At 39.0% G+C, this 23,507-nt stretch overlaps 1 protein-coding gene across 13 annotated transcripts in view; it reads left to right on the top strand.

Moving 5' to 3' along the window:
* The window catches only part of LOC107993055 (serine-enriched protein), a 134,635-nt gene extending 117,716 nt beyond the window's left edge, over positions 1-16,919 (top strand). For 7 of the 13 annotated variants that reach the window (XM_017049247.3, XM_017049248.3, XM_062081087.1 and 4 more), the window contains 2 exons: positions 1,115-13,488; positions 16,553-16,919. The gene's annotated coding sequence lies outside the window, so the exon portion shown is untranslated. The remainder of the gene's footprint in view (positions 1-1,114; positions 13,489-16,552) is intronic. The other 6 variants (XM_062081091.1, XM_062081085.1, XM_062081088.1 and 3 more) reach the window with 3 other exon arrangements.
* The last annotated feature ends 6,588 nt before the right edge of the window (positions 16,920-23,507 follow it).

Raw genomic sequence — 23,507 nt, 5'->3', positions numbered from 1 at the left:
CGTCGAAGCGAGACGACCCGAGCCGATAACGCTCGGCGTGGACTGAGACGGGAACAAAGGGGATCTCGATCCATCCGCGCGCCCAGTGACCCAATACCACGCGTACCGATCCACGCTGGGAAATGCTCGACAGAAACGATCCCGCGGAATTCGCAGACGAGCACGCCGACGTGCGCCACGATCCACGCAGGGCGAATCCCTACGCCGCGTAGCCGATTCAATCACAAGTGGCGCCACGAGGCGAGGGAGGGGGATGATGCGCGAAAGAGAAGAGAGAGAGAGACGCTTTTGCGCAGAAGAAGGAAAGGGCCTGGATGCGTTGGCGTTCCATAACACGGTAGCGGTGTATTGGAGCGACGTGCGGGCGCAACGATCGCGAACAAAGAGAGAGAGAAAGGGAGGAGGGGGAGGGAATGGCGAGAGGGTAGGAAAGGAAGGGAGGAACTGAAACGAACGAATGAAATAACAATCCGTTCCGGCGGCTGGATCATCCCAGGCGGCGTGTGCTAACTAATGGCATTCAAAATTAGTCCTAGCCGCCGCGAAATTATTGAAACCTGGTCCCGAACGGGCGGTGGATGTTCAAGGACAAGCACGTGGACCAAAGTTCCCCGGTGAAGATGCGGCCCACGGTAGCCAGGGCCGTTCCTCGCGACCGCAATTGCGGGGCCCTCCCGGCTTCGATATTAGTTTTCGACGTCCCACGTCTCGGACCCTCTTCCCTGCCCCCTCTCCAAGAAGAAGGGACTGCGTTGCAGACCTCTCTCTAGGCCGACCCGTCGTCGCGAAAACGTTTAACTGGTTATTACGGTTATAGAGCGTGCGCGTATCCATAGCCTCGCGATAATCTATATTCGGTCTTGTTTTTCACTTCCAAGGGACGATCCTCGATCCTTCCTCCATTATGGGGGGAGACGTGGATGGGGCTGGGTTAGTTTTCGCGTTCTGTTCCATTTGATTTTATTCTCCTCCTCCTCCTCTTCGTTGTGAAAGAGAAGAGAGAAAGAAAGAGATTCTTCCGTCGATTTCGTGGTAATAACGTCGAATGTAATTTTCTGGGGGCCAATCAGTATACTACTACTCCCTCTCTATTCATTTATTTGTTCTGTTTCAGAACGATGGCAGAGTACACGAAGGGGATGCTGGGATTGCTGCGAGGGCTATTAGCGGTTCATCGACAAGTAGTAATCTGTGTTAATTTATCTTGCCCTCGGTATTGCGTGTATAATCTTTAAACATATTAACTTTTTCTTTTAATCAAATCTGTTTCGATTATTCCAAAGGAGGAATAACAATATTGTCTATTTTATTTTGGATGAATAATTATTTACTAATTAATCTGAACCTGTTTAATTTCAATTGAAAATCGTGCCACTCTAATGCAAAGTACTGGCATACCATCGCAAATTAAAAAGAAAAATTCAAAGAACCAAGGCACAATGTTAATTAATTCCTCCAAAATGAAAGCAAAGTTACGACAGATTTCACCCGGCTCCCATTTATCAACCGCTTCATTAACATCCCCACGACGAATTCAAAAGAGCCGGGCCTGAAACCGATGATCGACTCGTACACCTTTCGATACGTTACACACAATTTCCCTGCCCAATAATTATACACTATAATTAGAAATCAAAGCTATTCACGGGGCGTTAATGATACTTCCGCGTCGCCGTGTTAAATTTGTTCCAGCCTCTGCCCTCCCAAGCAATATTTTCACGCGATCCGTGCCCTCTCGCCCTCGGGTCTAAACGAGCCCTTCCTCCCCTGCCCTTCTTCCCCGGCCGAGTCGAGGCATTTCTTTTTCTCTCTTTTTTTTTCTCGGCTCGAGACACCTCGATGCCGCGTTCTAAATGCCGGTGATGAGATCATTCATCATCGTACGAAAACGCGAGTCTCCCTCCTGCCGTGGCCGGCATCACGCTTCCGCGCTTCGCTCGCCTCGTTCCCACGCGCGAAGATCGGGACACGCGGGTCCATCCGGATCTCGTACGATACTCTAACGTGTCCTGCTTTTACTCGGGGATTTTCGTGAGGTCGACGAGCTTGTTACATGAAAAGCTTCTTACGAGAAACGGTAAGAAGCAAGGTATTTTCTCGTGTCGGAAGTTGTCGATTCTTCGTTGATTATATTTTGTAGGTTTGAGAAGGAAGATGAGGCTTCAGTTTCTCGAGCATTGATTTCGAAACTATACGATATGTATCTTTGTGATATTACCTGTGAGAAGATGGAGGTTTACGAGTTATCAAGAATATCGAGCATAAATATTAAAAATTACAGAGACTTAAGAAAATTATTTCACTTTCGAATATGAGATCGTTAAATTAGATTCAAGGTTTCGGTATCATCTAACGGAATTTTAAAATTAAATGTACGCATCGTGAAACGTTTGGAGGAGCATGAGAATTTAAGCGACGAAGGATCGCACCACGATTGGGTCCATTGGAAAGAATCGCCGTTATTACAGGGAACTTTCATTTGACTTTCATTACACGAAAGTTCATCGCATGCCGGGCGAAGCGCGCACGCGTTACGTAAACGCACACACGTTTGACCCGGACCATTTTCGACCGATTAAGCCCGAGAAAGCACGACCGAGCTGGTTGCCGATTGTCTGGCTCGCCGCTGACTCTAATTAGTCACACCCGCGCGCAGGTGAATCACGTTCGCCGAACGGGTTGCCTGCCTCGAGGCTCCTCGCGTTTATTCGAGGAGAAAGCGCGCGATGCGTTCGCCGCGATTTCGCGGACAAAACGAATTCTAATGGCGTGAACGCGACCCGCGTTTCATCCACACGTGCGAAACGAACGGTGTTTATATTCGTGTAACGTGCACGGCTCTTGATGTTTACAGCCGCGGGGAGATCAGCCGTTTTAATTTGATTCGACGTGGATAGTGGTCAAAATCGTCGTTTCGAAGGTAAATAACGGGAGGAGAATAAAACAATTTGACAGGATTATATGCAGTGTTTCTCAACCATTTTTTAACGTGGCCTTCTTTCGCGATAGTCAAACAGTCTCTTTCGATATTTATAGGAATTTGTTTCGATCGACGTGGGTAAATATGTAATAAGTGTGTAAATTACATAGATTACACCGTTATATAAAGTACGTAATCGAAAAGAACGCGAAAGAATCGAGGGAGCGCCTTGGCGAAGGGTATGTAGACCCCTGTTCCGGGGATCGCCGCCACGGATTCGAATCTCCGTAAAGATTTCTTTTGACTTTTATGCGTAAAGTCGTCTTTAAAATTGAAAAATGAAGGAAAAAAGTATGAATGAATATGAATGTTTGTAAAAGATCAATAATGTTTCGATTAAAATTCCAAGACTCGAGGGGAAATTGTCTATTAACTAATTCAGGAAATTCCATTGTCGAAAAAATCGAAATACCTTGTTCCTTGTCGAGTCGTCAGAACTTCCACTGCCTACGCGAAGTTTCTTGGCGGAACCTCCGGGACAGTGCAACCTCAAATTTGTTTGAACGAATCCAAGCAACAGCTGGAACGAACGCTACAAGTAGCGGACTCCGTGTGTCTCGCCCACGTGCGCCTGTTGAGGACGTTGAGGCTCGCGCCGCTGAATTTGCATAATGCGGAATCGAATTAATGGATTTAGAGCTGACGTCGATAAATATATCGGCACGAATTTGCGCTGCTCTGACCCGCTTTGATTAGGATGAATGTAGTCATTGTTCTGCGTCGTCGGTATATTCGGTTATAAAATAATAAAAAATTTAAAAAGAAAGGATGAGAAAAATAAAATGGATTACGCGCTATCGTCGAAGAAACGGATAGAACGGAAGAAAAGTACACAAGCAATATCGATCGCTATTAAAGACGACAAATCACTACGTCTTGAACAATTTTAACCGATCGATTAGAAATCTGCTTTGGCATCGACGTACCAAAATTCGGCGTTATTAAATTTCACCGTCATCTTTTATCGAAACGCATCGAAGCGGAACGTCAATTACGCTCGAGAGATGAGCCGAGATGGCGCGTGGAGCAAAAAAGCACCTAGATGGCACTACCGAGATTCTTGCCTCTTATTCGAACATTAGATTCCAACATAAGACCGGTGAGCGTAGTAATAAACGAAGAAAGGTGTTAGATACACCCATCTAGCCCCGTGATCCACCGTTATTCCCGCAGTCACGATGACCCTAACGCGGGTTTCCCATCGTTAAACCAATAAGTAGCAAAAAATATGGCAAACACAAACGCCGATAGCCAAATCCGGCGCTGTTAAAGTACGTCCACTAATGCGTACCGGACTATAAACTTTCAAATACAAGTGGTAAATCAGCGAGGACGGTAAATAGCGGAGAGAACAGGAGGTGGAAAAAATGAGGAAAGGTCGTGATAGGGAAATATCTCGGCGCGCTTCCATCCGCTTGTCCCGAAGCGCAAAGGCCCCCATTACTTGTGTCCACAATGTCGAGATATTAACCTGCTTCGGCTGAATGGCCACACGGTTCAGCTCCGGTTCGAACAACAACCTGTGGCAGCGAAAGGGGTAGAGGGGCAGAGGGGGGAGGAGGGGACAGATACGAGAAACGACCACACTTTGCTTCACCTTGCGCACGTCGTGCGGAGTCCACGAAGCTGTGCCACTTGTCCTGGAATTCTCAGGGACGAGCAGCGCCCGTACGAGTCACTCGTCTTCCGCCTTCGACGGTTCCGCTGAAATTCTACGGACGTAGCTCCGTTCGAGGGAACAGCTCGAGGTTTTGAACGAGTTTGATGGTTTCGAGGATTCGTGTAAGTATTCGGTTTGTCGATCATGTGGTTTTATTTGAGAGAGGTTAACAACGTTAAAACTATCTATGTTTAAACGAACGAGACACGTTTAAGTAAAAAGTAAAAATTGTAATACGTTGTTCGAACGAAAGAAAATGATAATATCTCAGTATTTTTTAAAAATGGTTTGACTTATTTGATATTGATTTATTTAAGTTACAATTTTATTAATCATTGATGGATCAAGAGTGGAAAATTTTAGATAAAAATACAAGGATTTATTTTGAATAATCTGTTATAGAAATCTATCGAAATCATTATACATAGAATTCACGATCAAAATTCACGATTAAAAATATTGATTTCTAATCACGTAGAAATATCTCTTCCCTGTATAATGTTACGTCATTTGTTATATTTGTACTAGTTTCCCACTGATCCCGTCAAAAAATGAAATGACACGTAGATCATTCCCACATCGATCCTAAAATACCGAATAGACGCGAGGGGGATGGCCGATACCTGGCCATATCCCTTAACATTCAAAGAACAAGCACACTATCCAATAATTCAAGAACCAACATCGCCGTGGTACCTGCTCGAGGTACCTAACGAACCATTCCTCGAAATAAACTCTGCTCAAAATCTACACTGACCACTCGGGGAGAGGGAATCCTCCCTCCCTCCTCTCCCCCCTCTCCCACTTCACGATTCTCATAAACAAATGTGGTTGTCGTGGGTCGAGTCGAGTCGCCTTCCGTATTCGAGGGACGATTCTCTCGAATTCTGCAAACGTACTCCAGATGGTGGAATAAATAAGATCGGGCCGCGGGAGTCGCGGCAATTCGAGCAATTCCAGCCACGTGCACGTTGGGATCGGAGTGCAAGGAGAGGCGACGCACGAGTACCCCGAGATATTTCCAACTCGGAGGGGTACACACGATTACGGCCGTCCGAAGGAGTAGTAGGGGGCTCGACTTCGATGCGTGAACTCCGCGTACCACGTGGGATGCGGAAAAATGCCGGCCAGTTTATTGGAATTCACTTTGTGTTACCGCACGCGGTTAGGCCGATAATGATCGTTCGACTGGCGGTCGACTTGTGCCTACGGTCCCCTTTGAAGCGGCTCATTTTCCACCAGCTCTCCTTTTCCGCCTTCTCTCAATAGCGCGTAATGAATTGTAATACAATGCCCGAATTATCGGTATGTGGATCGATCGATAGATCCGATTATGTCGGGGAAAGGCGAGAATAGGCGGTGTGGATTTTCCTCGATTCTTTCGAGGTTAGTCGGTACGCGTGTAATCGATACCGATTATGCTGGTCCTATGTGGGTGATGTGTATTCTAACTCATTGATACGTTCACGAAAGGAATTAAAAATTATAGAATCTGTATGTATTTTAATTTTAATTTTGAATTTATAAAGTTTTCAAAGACTTTTTCAGCGAAATTCCACGCTCGAAATATCCACAAGAAATCACCACCAACTATCGTAAACAAAATCGCATGCACACGTTCCTCGTTCCACGTACCGTGACGATAACTTGCGAGCTATCAGAGAGGCATCGTTGCGTCATTCGGGCAGAGATGATCGTCCAATTACTTTATAAACAGTACATAAACTGTTAGCGCAGAAAACCTCTCGCCAAAGATTCATCTCACGACTCGACTCGTGGTTACTTTCTAACGAACGATAGAATTAACGCGAGCACGAAGGAACACGCCGTTCTGATCCTCTGATTTTATGCCGGGTTATCGATCCTGGAACGATGCTGGGCTACGCGGGTGCACATGGTACGACAATGAGTCTACACGGCGGCCCACGCGAGCGCGACCGTGCTTTCGCAACGCTGCCGATAATAAGGATAATAACTCGATTTTATTGCCCACCTTTGCCCTTCCCTTACTCTCTTTTCTCTCTAGGAAGACATTTTCTATCGACGCCGACCCTCCTCGCACAATGCGCTCTCTTGTCGTTCCACTTATCTCATAATATACCGTGGCATCGGTAAATGCAACCCCAAGATTCAATATCGGGTAATGAGGCTATGGGAATCGGAGTAACGAAATTCGATTCGTCACGGTTGCTCTCGAGATCTTTTTTTTACCGTATACGGTTTTTAATTAATAGGAGAGCGAAATTACCTTCCCTTTTTATCTTTTTTACACGTAATCTCGTGGAATAATAAGTAAAAAAAATATACAGGGAATCTTGGCTAGTATTATCGTTTTGGTATCGTTCATATCGGGTATAATATGACAAGAAAGAAATTTGTCAAGAAGATTGTTTCATCTTATTGTACAAAATATTATACTTACGTTTTCCTGTGTAACGGGAGTGTCCACAGTGTACATGGCATTTCAGTAAAACGAGTTCAATGGAAGTTTCTTTGGCGAGCACGAGAAACTTAATGGTCTTGTTCAAAGTTGTAAACGAACATTGTGTAAATTCAACAACTGTTTCATTGATCACCACCTACGCTTCATAATTTCTTTTTCAACTGATAGCCAGTTCAATTTACAATATATACCGACACGATACAACTCCGTTTCTCGCTAGTCGATATTTAAATCTTGTATGTTCGAAAACTACACCTTCTGAAATTGTATCTAACGATTTACATAAGATGTTGTAGCTTACTGTTTACTAAATGTAATGTAAATTCTTACTTGGTCAAATAATAATTAACGAATTTACGAACCATCGCGTTTGTTCAATAAATTTACCTAAAAATCCGTGATAATTTGGATATACGATCACAATTCGTCGAATTCTCAATTAAATTATCTAATCCTCGGCATCGAAATGAATCGAATTTGAAAAGAGTAATTTGAAAGGCTACTTCAAGGATTGGAGTACCGTGCATGAATATTTTGTTATTGTCGCCAACACGAGGAATGCTCGAGCACGCGTGGAAAGCATCGAGGTGAAACCTGGATGCACCGAAAAGGGTCAAATAAGCGGCGCGCGTCACACGCCAGCATTTACGATGACCTAACAATGCATTCTGTTACGGGCAAAGAGAGGCGTAAATATGCTGGCTGCATAAACGACCGAGGCACACGGCACGCTCGTCCATGCAAACTCGACCTCGATTTTTCACCGACACGACGAACTTGCATCATCGTAAAACATTTCCCGGCGTGACACTTTATAGTGCACTCAATCCGCGTTAAGTTTCGCGAGATTTCCTCGAGATAGTTGAACGCCTCCTATCTGGATATCGATGAAGTTGCCACCAGGATTGAAAACTAAAAATAGCACGTTCGATTTCTTGATCGTATTCTTGCGTTCCTTTGATTTCTGCAACATTTATTCTTTTCTACGAATTATTACGATTTACCTTTAGCTCGAGAAATCGTTTAAAATACACGGATTTGTGAAATAATTGTTGCACAAGGAAAATGATATTCCTCTTTAGAAATGTTTGGATTTTAATTCTCAACTGATATCTCATAGGTATATCTACGGTAGTTGAGATTAGGTTTATTAATATCGTCTTAAAGTTGCATTAAACAATAAGTAACAATAATACGATGCCATAGGCGGAATCTGTTTAATGTTATCCTACGATAGCGATCCATTAGCATTAATGATTCACGATTTTACGGTAAACTTGCGAAGTTAGCATTATCGCAAACCCTGCGGCGCATATATAGTTTGCGAAGTTGAAACTAACAAGCTATTGCTTTCCTGTATATTTATCCTTCTCCTTATTCTTTTTAACCTATCCTCTATCTTTTTTTTTATCAACACAAATTTCTCAATGTAATAATCTCAATCAATACTGATATTGTTTTTTTATCGATCTATCGACATTAATGAAATTATTCAAGTACAGTCCTGACACGATCTATCAAATCTTCCCTCAAAATTATTCGAAAGTTCGAATTCCAAAAATTTTACAAAATTATCCCTTTCTCTTTGATCTCATCTTCGCACGAAAGAACGTCACTTTTAAGAAACCGTCGTTTTTCCGCAAACCAGATCCTCCAAAACAACAAATAACCAGTATCCCAAAATCGACTTCCGTAGGTGTGAACGCGTTTCTCGAGGCAAGTGCTCGCTGACGAGGTGGACAGAGCGTGGAAAAAAGAAAGAAAACGGGCTCGTGCAACCGTGAAACGCGATACACTGTCGATAGCCGGCCAGATATCGATCTCTTACATTGTGAGGTGAAAGAACGATCCCACTAGCGAAGCGTGAAACGCGTTTGAACCGTGTGGAGCGTGGGTGTCCACTTCCTCGGTGGCGAAGTCGGCGCGAGACCGGTGAAACCACGAACGGATACCAGGGTCCGATGAACATCGAAAAAAAAAAAAAAACGTTAATTCGGTGTCTGATTCTTGGATTATTCATCTATCGACGTTCGTTAAGCCGCCTCGTTCTTGTTCCTACATAATTGATTCCATTGGATCCGCGCGAGTGATCGTAGATCGCCTCTGGCTGCTGCCTCGGCTGCTGTCCACGCTCCTTTTCTTTGTATTTGTCGTGGTCTACTTGTGAACATTGATTTGTTGCCGTGTCGCTTTTAGGAAATTGGATGAATTATTAGGTGGGTTATTAGGACGGTGATTTGTTGGGTCGAACATGGGCTTGGCCTGGGACGCTTGGAATTTCGATGACATTTGTTACGGGCAAAAGTAGAAATCTATTTATCTATTTATACACGTGAGAAGTAGCAAGATTTTCGAGTTCGTGCTCCTTGTCTTCTATACCTACCGTTTCATTCATTGTATATCCTTCTCCATATAATTTACACGATGTAAATTCGATTGAAATTTGAACAAGTATTAGTTATGCGACGAATCTTTTGTAATTTAGTGAAATATAATGATTCTACAATACGAATTTCGGTTAATATTTTCGATCAAGATCAAGAATCGAAGATCGTATAAAAAAAGAAAAGAGAGAAAAATACACGTAACGAAATATTTTACTCGAAATTTCTTCACACGCGTTCTCTTCTTTGCAATTCTTAAGCGCGAACGTGTTAATCACTCTCTCGTAAACCGTTTCTTCTTCAAAAATTTCTCGTTCGATTCCCAATGGATCTCAGCATCGACGTACATGGTAAAAAATAATCTCTCGTTTTCTCCAATCGTATATCCGACTTTTACCGATCCAAAAGCGTCCACTTGACACCGTTAAATTTCCGTGAAACGCCCATCCGTTCCAGTGATCGATGCACGAGAGCCGTTTTGATCGTTGGCCAACCCGACGTTTTCTAAAAGAATTGCGAGAATCGAGGTAGAAGCGCGAGATTACATCGCGACAAATCGCGGTGGCCGCTTGTCGGGTTGCGACACACGGAGTGCACGCCTAGCCTCGAGTCCAATGGTCGATTAAAAGCAGATTTGTTGGGGTTCCACGCGTGCTCTGCCTGTTTCGGGCGAAAACGATTAAAGGTTGCCGCGGTTCTCTCTCTCTGCACGAAAACACGCGAAGCTCGCACATTTATTTCGTTCCCCTGAAACCGTTTTCCGCGAGAAAGATACGTCCGCTCGACCCGCTTCGCTTTCACCGTTGACTAACATTGTTTGTAATTGCTCAAATTACCGCTCGCGACAGTTCCAAGTTCCAGTTACAGTTGCCTAACGTCGATCACCCTTGGGTATTCACCCCATTTTCCGATCTCTCTTTCGCGGATTCGTAGATTGATGGGGCCCGTTCGATTTCTGATGTAAACCTATTAATTTTAGAAGAGAATTTCTCTTTTATGGTATGTTCCGTGCTTTTCTTTCCAACGATTGGACTTTTTCATTCGATGTTGCAATAAAAGTTGCGATGATATAAATTTGTTGAATTACTTATGATTGGAACAACGGGAAGTGTAAAAAGTAATTGACGGAATATCTTTTCTAAATATTAACCTTTTCTTAACCAACTTGTTTAATATAGTGATTCATTCAATAATTATATTAAGAACGTATAAATTATCCAATAAAAAGAAAAAAAGTCTAGGTTTCGCACGCAATTTCACAGCTGAGCGATAAATATAATTGCGACAAAATCACCGTAATAAATTAGTATAATATAGAGGAGATTGAAGGTGAATAAAACCAATCTATCATATCTATTAAACAGAAAAAAAATGGCCTTAAAAGCATAATTCCGCAAGGTAATCTTTGCACAATCTTAAAAACAGGCTGAACAGGCTCATACATCTTTCAATCCCATAGCACACGATAACATCGTAACGTTCAGATCGCTACAATTCATCTATAACATTGTACCTCGGGCGACGAACGAGTTTTGCACCAGGTTTCAAACACAACCGGGGAGAACCAGAACCTAACGCCAATTATCACGTAACGCGAGCACGTAATACGCAGACACGTGGAACGTCTCGCGATAGCGTACATCAAGATCACCGGTTCTCCGCATCGCAATTAGAAAGAAATTGATTCTGTTTGCAACGGCCTTGGCTGTTTCTCAAGGTAGTCACCCCGATATTTCGAGGAGATTGCAGGTAGTCGTGGCCCGAGGCAGCACGCTGGCGCCTGGCCGGCGTTTCCTGGCCTGTCATTACCATACGCACTCATCCGTTGCACGCACGATCGTGCGTGAGCACGTGCACGCGTGGGAGTCGGGCCAAACGACGTCCAACAGTCTCGTGAGTTTTCGCGGGAAACTCGACAGCGCGTGCTCGCCAATATGGCGGACCGTTTTTCGATTATTCTCACTTCGAATTTTTGACTCGAGAGAAATACGCTTTTATCGGATTTTCATTTCACGTTGAGAGTTTTTTTAGGTATAATTAGAAGGAACTTTCTTTTTGGTCACTTTGATATCGATTGATTATGACGAGGCAAATTAATTTTTTATACTTTTTTATTGTGCGAGATGTTGCAAGGAATTTGTGATTTCCAATATGGCGGATCGTTTTTTGATAGCTTTCACTTCGAGTTTTTAGTTCTTATTGGATTTTCATTTTGAAAGGTTTTTGGATGTGGTTGGAAGGAATTTTTTTAGTTTTATTTTTATTTTGCTCTTCTTCGTAAATCCTTATTAGATTTTATTAATTTGATATAAAGAATTACTTTTTTCTACGTTTATGAGATTTCTTTCTTATTAAATATGCTATTCATGGATTGTAATAGATCATTTAATTTTGGAATATCTTTAAATTACTATCTTTCAATAGATATTCAAATCCTTCTCTCCTCTATAAAACTCTTTATTATCTTATATAATTTACATTACTTTTATTCACAATATTCCTCAGTATTCACGGCATTTTACAATATTCTACGTTTCATTATCCTTTATATTTATTCATTCGAGGGAACATGCTTTCTCTCAATTGAACAAATACTCCGTAAAAACGTTCTCTTCTACAACGAATCCGCAAGAAGATCGATAAACTAGAGTCAATGATAAATTTCGATGCAAGAAATCTCTCGATCTTCTCCAGCGGAGACACCGTTACGAGTTACGCAAACTCGCGTCGCGCACACGGGATTCTTTCTCGTTTCGCGAGTTTTCACTCGAAGAAATAACACCAATAATCATTTGTACGTCTCCATTAGGGGCTCCATGTGTCCATCGATGAAAACTCGCGCCGGGTTGGAATGCCGTGAACGCGTGAAACCGACAGCCAGCAATTTACCAAGCGTTTTTTTCTTCTTCTTCTTCTTCTTTTTTTTCAAGCTTCCCGAACAATGGCAGCCGCGTCTCTTTATTGCCGATGAGTATGCATTGGCTGCGGTCAAACCTCGTCACCGTGTGTGAAACTCGTCGCGATTATTTGTGGATTTATTTTCAAAGACGGGAGAGAAGACGGTGTTGGTTGGTCCATGGTATTCGTGGCGAATAAGTGTACTGGACACGGTTGTCGGGAAGCAATGCCATCCTCGGCCTTTCACCGCGTTACCGATGCACCTGAACGCAGGTGCATCGACTCGGGGTGTAGGAAGAGGCTAAGAGGTGCATCGCGATGGCCCTGATTTCGAATTATTTGTTAATGCCGGTATATCAAATTTCGCAAGAGTTGCTCACAATTCCAGATGTGTCATAAAAGAAAGATAAAAGATGTTAATTTTAGAAAGTGTTTTTTTAAATAATTCTTTCAATTTATATATTTCAATGCTAATTCATCTTCAGAATAATTTTATCAAATAAAAAAATTTTGATCTCGTTTATCTATACGTTTTTAATTATATATACTGTACGTATATCTTTTTTGAAAATATATATTATTCGCATTATTGTACATTTATTCTCATTAATTGGAATCATTTGTCAATTTTGGAATGGAAGAGCATCGCTAAAAATGATCCTGAACGTTAAAATTTATTTTCAGATAAAATTCCCCTATATACACGTATTCGTCCCTCGATACCGACTTATCGCATTAGTCCAGCTGACGAATCCCCGACAGCTCGAGCAGCATAACGATGCTATCTCGAGCACGATTTCAACGAGCATGGCCCATTAAGCGGGACAGCCGGTGTGGTGTCTAACGGAAGCGTGTCAATCAGCTAAGGCCTCGCAGCATCGTGTGTACCCGCGATCTATCGACACGTTTCTCGATCGTGCGAATCGTCGCGCGAGCCGACGACACGAGGCTCTCGAGTGCCGGAAGGCCGTACGCGGCAGCCTCATCATGGAGGACTTGAGAAATAGACACATTACGGCGTGTAACTCGGACTGGACTGGCTGTCATTAGCCGCGTCATCCCGTGGAATGTCTATACGTGAATCGAGACCATCCTGCTTACGTTTGGCCTTGAATTTATCGAAGTGAGTTCAAATCTCCTAGTTTAATTAAATTATTATATAGCGAGATTCATTTTCCAAGAGGAATTTTATTTTTCTGGAATGAAATCTTTACGAATTTCGCGATAACGTTTATTTTTATCGATGGTTTGAGAAAGATGAGAGAGTTCTCTCTTTTATACATATATATATACACGTTTAAAGATCAATAGCCTTTATTAGAAGATACAATTATATCGAAAAACCATGTGAAAGTCTTTGTATACTCTTACGGAGTATCGGAACATTGTATCGATTCTCAATCACTTACATCTCTTATCTTACCATTTCAATTACTTTCGTAATACAACCGAATACGAGTTCCCGTATTTAATTTCTACTTCTCCTGGTACGTTCATATAATAGTACATCGATACTTACGATAGTACATTGCCAACACTGCATCGACTTCACAAAACAAATTATCCACTCTACAAATTTCCCCTCGAATCCTCCATGGAATCAATCAAACCGTATCAATCGATCAGGAGAGCGCAAACCCAATCTCCTCCACTCCCCGTGGCCTCCGCTCGCCCGTCGAGTTTCTCGATCGTCGTCCGAGGTGGTCGACTCGCGGGAGGCCGAGGAGCGGACGAAGAAGAAGAACCGCGGATCTATTTGCCAGAAATGGCAACGGGCACGGTAATGTGGAACGTCTACGGAGGCCTTTACGCCGAGGCTGACCTTTACGCGTCTCTGGAGAGAGGGATGGACCCGCATATCGGCGAGGCTCTCCTCGACTCGGCTCCATTATCGCTCGCTCGATCGATGCGCGCGGCCAACCGTTCAATTTTCACGCGCCAATCCGCCGAATTTCCGCTCCACGCGCTCGTGATTTACCATTACGTCCTCCTTGTTACCACTTTCGAACGAAAGCAAAGAGGAAATTAATCTTCGTGGACGATTTAAATACTCGGTCTTATAATTTTTACCGCATCCACCTTTTGTTTTATGCATTGTGTTCGAGCTTCAAGTAAGAATTTAGAAGGTGATTTTATAGATTTATTTCTTCTTTCTTTCTAGGGCAGGTTAGAAATTTTGTGGAATTTTATGAAATTGTTGGTTGTGTAAGGTGAGTTGGTTTAATAAATAAAATTGAACGATGGGAGAAACTTATTTTTAAAATATATAATAATGGAAAATGGCGATTATTAATTGTGTTGTCTGTAATTGTACCAAGTATACGTGTTTGATTTCATTTTGGAAAGTTATCTGTTTACGTTATGACAAGGTTGAATCATCGAATGTTTTGTCTCACCCCCTCTTCGTTGATCCTTTCTCGTTGCCGCTTATGCAATCGTATATACGTATCATTGCGAGCTGCATAGGTGAACGACGATCCCGTTGATAGCCGGTCGTGTTCTTACCTTGATTCCCTCTCTGGAAACCTGTTAACGCTTAATAAGTAATGGACTTATTTGCCGATCTCCGCGATACCGTGCCTTATATAATGGGCTTTTCTGCTTTTATTCTCTCGTTTGTTTATCCTGTTCGCATTACCCTTCGCTATGAATATGTTAATTATCGTCCATCGTCTGTAGCAATCACGTGCAAACAATACGAGGAGACCACCGCTTGCGTTTAAATTACGATTACGTATAATATCGAAATGATCTTAAGCTCTGTTGTAACCTAGATACATGTATCTACCAATCTATTCTACCGCTTGTACACTTTCGAATTTCATTTTTGTAATAATAATATTAATAAAAGATGAGAGGATTTCACACAGTTACAATTAAATATTCCATCGAATTTACTTCGTCTTGTAAAAATACTCAAAGATCACAATTCCCTCTTTTTCTCTTCTTTCCCCAAAATATTCGAAGGGTTGATTAATAAACCCCGATACCTTTCCTAATTCTTCCGTTTCCCTTCCTCTCCTCTTTTTTCCCTCTCTCCATTTTTTTTCATCGATGCTCTCCAAAGAGATTCTATCGAGTGACATTTAGCGTTCGACACGAGTCGATATCATCTCCTCGGGGATACGCGGCGCGCACGTAAATCGATTCGATTCGATTTACGTGCACGCTGTTCGCGCGATGTATCTCGGCTACACGATCTCCCCGCGGCGTTAATTATTTCCGTTCGCATTATACCGCATGTTAATTAACTGTAACGTCGTGTGCACGCCCCGAAAAATAATTTCAGGTTTCGCCGTTCCCGCGCCCGATGGGCGTGCACCAGAAAATCGCTCGCGCTCGGGCACGTGGTAATTAATTCGATACGCCGCGTCGGATCGCGTTATCATTATTAAGCGCGTGATCGAGCGTTATCGCTACGTTCGATCCACTCTTACTACTCCCGGAAGAAAAATCGGCCAACGGTGCCTCGATTCGTTTCAACGTTGCTTTAATGCCACGATGCCAACGCGGTCCTACATTGTGGAGGGTAGAGATTAATGTATATATAGGTTTGTTGAAGGAAGAGGAAAGATCGATCTATATATCTTATGTCTCTGGTTTCACGATCGTAAATTATTTAAGACGGTCGAAACAACTCGATCGATCTTTGCTGTTTCTTTTCGGGGATGAGAAAGTGGTACGCACGAATTTCGTGGTATCTTTGCGATATCGATTGGAAATTGAGAAAAGACAAATGTTACGTTTACTAGGTTCGTATAGTTGTTATTTAATTTAAGTGACGACTCAATTTCTTCGTTTTCTAGACGAAAAGAAGTACTTAGAATATTTTTAAAAGAATCAATATATGATAATAATTTTAGACAAGATATTTTATAAGAGTTCATTCTATCGGATTTTTTATAAAGTAAAAAAGGAAATTCAGGCAACGTAACATTCGCTCCCTTGCGTAACTCATGGTACGCTGCGGAATGGTATTTCGCCTACAGGTGGAGGAGGATCGAACGAGTGACCTAACGATACTCGCGTTCGATACGCTGTAACGTTATAGATATCCGAGCACCTGGAGAGCCATCGCCGTTTACGCCCAACGTCGATCGGGCCTGTGAAACGAAACAATTGTTCTTTGCAGCAGCGGGAGAAATGAATGACTTGGGTATTCATCTTTTTTTTTCTGTGTTCTTCAGGTGAACGAGACGAGTCGGTCGAGGGAAAGAGGGGAATAAGAAGAATGGCAGTTCGGTAAAGGGAGAAGAGACACGCGATCTTGTGAAATGATTCGATTCTCCAAGACTTTCGAAAATCATCACAGGGAAGACTGGGATCGAGATACTTCGGGCTGATGTTATCAATCATGGAAGAGATACATGGATGATTAATGAAGATACCTCTACTACCTTTTCACAGTTCAAGTGGACAATATCGTATAATTTATTTAGATTTTAAATAGAAGAATCACAATTGTATGTAGTATTCTTGTATAAATATATTTATAGTAATATAATGTACACGAAAGTTTGTAATATATTGTTTAATAAATGATATGTTTAACAATCGTTGAAGTACCTCTTTTCTCATATCCCATTAAAAGATACGAAATCACTTGCTACAATCGGTAAATATTTATCAAAATTTACATTTTTTTTATTTTTTTTTTAAATTCTCAGATAAAAATTACGTAATAGTTTACTAGATTGTACAGTTTATTAAATATAAATAATTCCAATCAAGAAACAAATGGAAGCGGTAAAAAGTACGTGCGAAAAAGGTAAGTATAAGATAAATCTATAAAACCCAATTTTAAATTATAGAGTCTTAATAAAAAGTCAAAAAACTGGAAAAAAATTTAATTCGGAAGTATCCGAGTATAACATATAAAAAAATCAGTTATTAAAAACAATCGAGATAAGGAAATAATAGAAATATAATACTTGAAATTATAAAAAATAAAAAAAATGATAAAAAACGCACTAAAAATGATAAATTTCATAATAGAAAAGTGAGAAAAAAGTAAAAACCAAAATTTATATAAATTGTAAAAAAAAAGGACTTAAAGATCTTAAAGAACGGCAAAAATAAAAAAAACGGTAAAAAAATAAGTACGAGAACGGTAAATATAGGATAAAACTGAAAAAACTCCTTTTAAACTATGTTCTCTTAATGGAAAGTCGAATTCTCCGCTAAAAGTTTCGTTCGTTCGAACATATCGAAACATTTCCAAGAATTTGACCTCAGTTCGTGGAATTTCTAAAATTCTAGGAATTTGACGTCATTTCCAAGAATTTTAGAGATACCGAGAATATGACGTCATTTCTTGGAAAAATTTTTCGATCGACCTCCTGTCGTATCATGTTCTCCTAATACAAAGTCGAATTTTTGGGCAAAAGTTTCGTTCATTCGAACATTTGGAAATTTCCAAGAATTTGACCTCAGTTCGTGGAATTTTCAAAATTCTAGGAATTTGACGTCACACTCAAAAATTTCAGAGATTCCGAGAATATGACGTCATTTCCAAGAATTTTAGAGATTCCGAGAATTTGACGTCATTTCCAAGAATTTTAGAGATTCCGAGAATTTGACGTCATTTCTCGGAAAAATTTTTCGATCGACCTCCTATCGTATCATGTTCTCCTAATACAAAGTGGAATTTTTGGACAAAAATTTTTCTATCGCTCAGGAAATTTCGATCTCAATCTTTTTTCTTAAATATCTCGTTTATTCTTCAGAATATTAAAAAATACTTGGAATAAAAGTTAAATGATTTCGAAAGGGCTATCTTCTGGTGTCCTCAGTTTTTTCGTAGATGGACCTGTAAAAAAGTTATCAAGCAAAACTTTATTCTTTCAATTGGCAGCATATACTTTTTAATAGCCCAGTCTATGTGTCCGCATATTCTTTATAAAAATGTATAGGACCATTAATGATAAAAAACCATTAGTTTAAGAGATATTTAAATAAATTTAATTACCTTCTAAACTATACATTTTTTGATATATACGCCTTAGTACTTTTTTACAGAGAGTGCTACGATACATCTAATGGAGCATTAAAAAGTGTATACTTCTATTTAAACAAACAACATTCACTTGTATAAATCTTCTATGCTTCGATCTATAAAAAAATCGATAACAAAAGGACGTGCTCAACTCGAAATCATACAACTTTTATCTGAAGCATTTTTTAATATTTCTAAAAACTAGCGCGTTGCGTCAGATAAAACTATTCGAACACGCGCTATGATGTATTATGCAATCGTTGATTAAAAACTGTCGAGATATTCGAATTAGCAGAAACACTATGCTTGAAATCTTAAAAAATGAAAAAAACGATAAAAAACGCATTGGAAATGGCAATATTCATGATAAAAGACGTTTGTGCAAAAAGTAGAAATCAAAATTTATATAAATTGTGAAAGAAAAGGATTTAAAGCTCTAAAAAAATGGCAACGCTAAAGAAAATGGTAAAAAAGTACGTAGAAGACCGGTAAATGTATGATAAAAGTGAAAAAACTCCTTTTAAATTATGTTTTCCTAATAGAAAGTCGAATTTTCGGCTAAAAGTTTCGTTCGTTCGAACATATCGAAACATTTCCAAGAATTTGACCTCAGTTCGTGGAATTTCTAAAATTCTAGGAATGTGACGTCATTTCCGAGAATTTTAGAGATTCCGAGAATTTGACGTCATTTCTCGGAAAAATTTTTCGATCGACCTCCTATCGTATCATGTTCTCCTAATACAAAGTGGAATTTTTGGACAAAAATTTTTCTATCGCTCCGGAAATTTCGACCTTAGCCTTTTTTCTTGAATATCTCGCTTATTCTTCGTAATATTAGAAAATGCTTGAAACAAAAGTTGAATGGTTTCGAAAGGGCTATATTCTGGTGACCACAGTTTTTGCGTAGGTGTACTCATAAAAAAGTTGTCAACGTTAATTCTATTTCTTTAAATGCAATCGTATAATTTTTAATGCATAAGAAGATGTATCACGATATTCTGTAGAAAAAAGCTCTAAGCCATATATTGTAAAAAATCATTAGTTTAAGAGATATTTAAATAAATTTAATTACCTTCTAAACTATACGTTTTTTGATATATACGCCTTAATACTTTTTTACAGAGAGTGCTACGATACATCTAATGGAGCATTAAGAAGTGTACACTTCTATTTAAAAAAACAATATTCACCTCTATAAATCTTCTACGCTGCGATCTCTAAAAAAATCGATAGCAAAAGGACGTGCCCCACTCGAAATCATTCAACTTTTATCTGAAACATTTTTTAATATTTCCATAAACAAGTGTGTTGTTTCAGATAAAACTATTCGGACAAGCCCTATGATATATCATGCAGCCGTTGATTAAAAATTGTCGAGATATTCGAAATAATAAAAGCACAATGCTTGAAATCTTAAAAAATGAAAAAAATGATAAAAAACGCATTGAAAATGGCAGCAGTAATGATAAAAGACGTTTGTGCAAAAAGTAGAAGTCGAAATTTATATAAATTGTGAAAGAAAAGGATTTAAATGTCTAAAAAAATGGCAACGCTAAAGAAAATGGTAAAAAAGTACGTAGAAGAGCGGTAAATGTATGATAAAAGTGAAAAAGCACCTTTTAAATTATGTTTTCCTAATAGAAAGTCGAATTTTCGGCTAAAAGTTTCGTTCGTTCGAACATATCGAAATATTTCCAAGAATTTGACCTCAGTTCGTGGAATTTCTAAAATTCTAGGAATGTGACGTCATTTCCGAGAATTTTAGAGATTCCGAGAATTTGACGTCATTTCTCGGAAAAATTTTTCGATCGACCTCCTATCGTATCATGTTCTCCTAATACAAAGTGGAATTTTTGGACAAAAATTTTTCTACCGCTCAGAAAATTTCGATCCCAATCTTTTTTCTTAAATATCTCGTTTATTCTTCGTAATATTAGAAAATGCTTGAAACAAAAATTCAGTGGTTTCGAAAGGGCTACATTCTGGTGACCTCAGTTTTTGCGTAGATGTACTTATAAAAAAGTTGTCAACGTTAATTCTATTTCTTTAAATGCAATTATGTAATTTTTAATGCATCAATCGATGTATCACGATATTCTGTAGAAAAAAGCTCTAAGCCATATATTGTAAAAAATCATTAGTTTAAGAGATATTTAAATAAATTTAATTACCTTCTAAACTATACGTTTTTTGATATATACGCTTTAGTACTTTTTTACAGAGAGTGCTACGATACATCTAATGGAGCATTAAAAAGTGTACACTTCTATTTAAACAAACAACATTCACTTGTATAAATCTTCTATGCTTCGATCTATAAAAAAATCGATAACAAAAGAACGTGCTCCACTCGAAATCATACAACTTTTATCTGAAGCATTTTTTAATATTTCTAAAAACTAGCGCGTTGCGTCAGATAAAACTATTCGAACACGCGCTATGATGTATCATGCAATCGTTGATTAAAAACTGTCGAGATATTCGAATTAGCAGAAACACAATGCTTAAACTCTTGAAAAATGAAAAAAACCATAAAAAACGCATTGAAAATGGCAGCATTCATGATAAATGACGATTGTACAAAAAGTAGAAGTCAAAATTTATATAAATTGTGAAAGAAAAGGATTTAAAGCTCTAAAAAAATGGCAACGCTAAGAAAAATGGTAAAAAAGTACATAGGAGATCGGTAAATGTATGATAAAAGTGAAAAAACTCCTTTTAAATTATGTTTTCCTAATAGAAAGTCGAATTTTCGGCTAAAAGTTTCGTTCGTTCGAACATATCGAAACATTTCCAAGAATTTGACCTCAGTTCGTGGAATTTCTAAAATTCTAGGAATGTGACGTCATTTCCGAGAATTTTAGAGATTCCGAGAATTTGACGTCATTTCTCGGAAAAATTTTTCGATCGACCTCCTATCGTATCATGTTCTCCTAATACAAAGTGGAATTTTTTGACAAATATTTTTCTATCGCTCAGGGAATTTCGATCTTATTCTTTTTTCTTAAATATCTCGCTTATTCTTCGTAATATTAGAAAATGCTTGAAACAAAAGTTGAATGGTTTCGAAAGGGCTATATTCTGGTGACCTCAGTTTTTGCGTAGATGGACCTGTAAAAAAGTTATCAAGCAAAACTTTATTCTTTCAATTGGCAGCATATACTTTTTAATAGCCCAGTCTATGTGTCCGCATATTCTTTATAAAAATGTATAGGACCATTAATGATAAAAAACCATTAGTTTAAGAGATATTTAAATAAATTTAATTACCTTCTAAACTATACATTTTTTGATATATACGCCTTAGTACTTTTTTACAGAGAGTGCTACGATACATCTAATGGAGCATTAAAAAGTGTACACTTCTATTTAAACAAACAACATTCACTTGTATAAATCTTCTATGCTTCGATCTATAAAAAAATCGATAACAAAAGGACGTGCTCCACTCGAAATCATACATCAACTTTTATCTGAAGCATTTTTTAATATTTCCAAAAACTAGCGCGTTGCGTCAGATAAAACTATTCGGACGCGCTATGATGTATCATGCAATCGGTGATTAAAAACTGTTGAGATATTCGAATTAGCAGAAACACAATGCTTAAACTCTTGAAAAATGAAAAAAACCATAAAAAACGCATTGAAAATGGCAGCATTCATGATAAATGACGATTGTACAAAAAGTAGAAGTCAAAATTTATATAAATTGTGAAAGAAAAGGATTAAAAGGTATAAAAAAAATGGCAACGCTAAGAAAAATGGTAAAAAAGTACATAGGAGATCGGTAAATGTATGATAAAAGTGAAAAAACTCCTTTTAAATTATGTTTTCCTAATAGAAAGTCGAATTTTCGGCTAAAAGTTTCGTTCGTTCGAACATATCGAAACATTTCCAAGAATTTGACCTCAGTTCGTGGAATTTCTAAAATTCTAGGAATTTGACGTCATTTCCGAGAATTTTAGAGATTCCGAGAATTTGACGTCATTTCTCGGAAAAATTTTTCGATCGACCTCCTATCGTATCATGTTCTCCTAATACAAAGTGGAATTTTTTGACAAATATTTTTCTACCGCTCAGAAAATTTCGATCCCAATCTTTTTTCTTAAATATCTCGTTTATTCCTCAGAATATTAAAAAATACTTCGAATAAAAGTTGAATGGTTTCGAAAGGGCTATCTTCTGGTGTTCTCAGTTTTTCGTAGATGGACCTGTAAAAAAGTTATCAAGCAAAACTTTATTCTTTCAAATGGCAGCATATACTTTTAATAGCCCAGTCAATGTGTCCGGATATTCTTTATAAAAATGTATAGGACCATTAATGATAAAAAACCATTAGTTTAAGAGATATTTAAATAAATTTAATTACCTTCTAAACTATACATTTTTTGATATATACGCCTTAGTACTTTTTGCAGAGAGTGCTACGATACATCTAATGGAGCATTAAAAAGTGTACACTTCTATTTAAACAAACAACATTCACTTGTATAAATCTTCTATGCTTCGATCTATAAAAAAATCGATAACAAAAGGACGTGCTCCACTCGAAATCATACAACTTTTATCTGAAGCATTTTTTAATATTTCTAAAAACTAGCGCGTTGCGTCAGATAAAACTATTCGGACGCGCTATGATGTATCATGCAATCGGTGATTAAAAACTGTTGAGATATTCGAATTAGCAGAAACACAATGCTTAAACTCTTGAAAAATGAAAAAAACCATAAAAAACGCATTGAAAATGGCAGCATTCATGATAAATGACGATTGTACAAAAAGTAGAAGTCAAAATTTATATAAATTGTGAAAGAAAAGGATTTAAAGGTATAAAAAATGGCAACGCTAAGAAAAATGGTAAAAAGTACATAGGAGATCGGTAAATGTATGATAAAAGTGAAAAACTCCTTTTAAATTATGTTTTCCTAATAGAAAGTCGAATTTTCGGCTAAAAGTTTCGTTCGTTCGAACATATCGAAACATTTCCAAGAATTTGACCTCAGTTCGTGGAATTTCTAAAATTCTAGGAATTTGACGTCATTTCCGAGAATTTTAGAGATTCCGAGAATTTGACGTCATTTCTCGGAAAAATTTTTCGATCGACCTCCTATCGTATCATGTTCTCCTAATACAAAGTGGAATTTTTT

Source organism: Apis cerana, linkage group LG10, assembly GCF_029169275.1.
Source record: "Apis cerana isolate GH-2021 linkage group LG10, AcerK_1.0, whole genome shotgun sequence".
Taxonomy (NCBI): Eukaryota; Metazoa; Arthropoda; class Insecta; order Hymenoptera; family Apidae; genus Apis; species Apis cerana.
This window is presented reverse-complemented; position numbering and strand designations above follow the sequence as displayed.